This window comes from Urocitellus parryii, chromosome X (assembly GCF_045843805.1).
Source record: "Urocitellus parryii isolate mUroPar1 chromosome X, mUroPar1.hap1, whole genome shotgun sequence".
In the NCBI taxonomy this organism is placed as follows: Eukaryota; Metazoa; Chordata; class Mammalia; order Rodentia; family Sciuridae; genus Urocitellus; species Urocitellus parryii.
The window spans coordinates 68820288-68822441 of record NC_135547.1 but is presented as its reverse complement, the minus strand read 5'-3'; the positions used below and the strand labels follow the sequence as shown (position 1 = coordinate 68822441).

General features: G+C 37.0%; 1 pseudogene; it reads left to right on the top strand.

Annotated features, from left to right (window-relative positions):
- The first annotated feature begins 1243 nt into the window (after positions 1–1243).
- Positions 1244–1890, top strand: LOC113175442 (cytochrome c oxidase assembly factor 7 pseudogene; annotated as a pseudogene).
- Positions 1891–2154: the final 264 nt, after the last annotated feature.

Genomic DNA, 2154 nt, shown 5'->3' with positions numbered 1-2154 from the left:
ATTAGAGATGAGGAAGGTGATTTGGGAGAATGGTAAGGGAAACATAAGGATAGTTTAATGGGGGTAATAGCGATTATAAGTCATCAAATATTATATATATACATCTATAATTATTCCTGAATGAACATAATTATTATGCATTATTTTATGCAATAATAAATTAACCATTTTCCCTGATTAATTTTGTTTCACATTAGAGATTCAATAATTCAGCTCATAAGTGTGAAGGATGCCACAGGTGTAATACATAGTATAATCTATTAGAAAGTGCACTACAATGCAAAAGGACTGTGATTTTTATAATTTGTAGAAATCCAGATGATGTGTGTGTATAAATAAGTGTTAAGAGTGTGTGATGGGCTGGGGTTGTGGCTCAGTGGTAGAGTGCTCACCTAGCATGTGTGAGGCAGTAGGTTCAATCCTCAGCACCATGTAAAATAAAATAAAGATATTGTGTGTCCACCTAGAACTAAAGAATAAATATATGTTTTAAAAAAGAGTGTGTGATAATTATGGGAAGAACATAAAGTTGTTTGAATTTAATGTTGCAGCTTGAAGAGTTAGAAATGACTCTATCGTTAGGTCAATTGACTGAAACATGGACAAATGTGTGAACCACTCCAAGCAAACTTGAAAAGGAGGATAGAATTAATTTACTACAGAAGAGTGACTCGGAGATTTAGGGAGACTGAATTTTTATAGTGGATTTGCCATTTATAACTCACTCTCTTGGTATGTAAGAGTCCACAGGACACATCATTTACTAATGCTGTGAAAACTAAATTTGTGAGGAAATCCCTAGCACTCTGAATCACTCTAAATTGACTCTTCTTTGTAGATGAAAATTTACAGAGGAAACTCCTGCCAATGATGTGGGAAACCTAAATGTAACATGCGTAATTAAATCCTGGAATAGTAGAAACCATGGGGAGGCACTGAATCTCCAAAAGCAAGGTACTTAGGATATTACCTTGTGGTAACTGTAATTTATAGTAGAATCAAAGCAGAAATCAGAATAGTTTGACTAATATCTATAACTTATAAGGAAGCAAAATTTCTTGCTAGAAAATAACAATTCAATTTAAAATGTACTAAGTACCTGAAGATCATCTATCAAATGACTAATAACAAGAAGTCATATAAAAATGTCCAACAACATTAATAATCATGGAATTGCAAAGCACAGTGAGATAGCATCTCACACTATTTAGAATTGCTATTATCAAAAAGATTTAGAGGATCCATGGCAGGACTGGACAAGGGGCAGGTAAAGTCATTTTTGGAAAATATTGAGGTGGAGTGCAACTACAAATGCTACTGTGAGAAGGGCACAGGAGGTTGCTATTGGCTGGTAGACTATTTGGAAGAGATACAGAAAAATTTTGATGAGACTTCCAAGGTGCTGAAGTTCAGCTCTGAAGACAATAAACACAGTGATAACTGCTACAAACTGGAGGCTTATTATATGCTTTGAAAACGTGGACTGACTCAGGACCTGAAAGCTGCCTTGAGATGATTTTGGATGGCATGTGATAAACATGGAAAGAAATCTGTGAAATCATGTTGCTGTCCTGGCACATTATGGACAGATCAATGAGGATGACCAGCCTTATCTGGGGAAGGTCAGGGTCTGTGATGGCAGATATGCCTCCAATTGCTTCAACCTTAGTATCATGTTTCTGCATGGTGTCAATGACTTTTCAAGGACATAGGCCTGACATGTAAATACTCAATAAAAGCCTATGATCTTGGCTATGTCTGGGCCTGTGTCAATGCCAGTTGCATGTATAAAATGGGGGAAGATGTTGACAAGGATAAGGCCAAGGCAGAGGTGCTAAAAATCAGGCTGAATAGCTGCACAAAGAGCAACAGAAAGTGTCCAGATCTTAAAATTTGGGTAATGTGGCCCACCCTCACTCTCAGGCAAATAACAGGTTAAGGCTTGCACCTTCTATTTCTGAGACTTGATGAAGACTTTGAGGTCAACTTGTTGGAGCAGAAAAACATGGGACATAATATCAATAGCTCTGTGTATATAAATCCACTGCTCCAGAGTGTCACCTACTTAGATGTGGCCTGCAGTGAGTGTGTTCAAATTTTTGGAGATCTGCAAAAAATAGGAGTAAACCAGAAAGCCATAAAAATCTGGCTGGG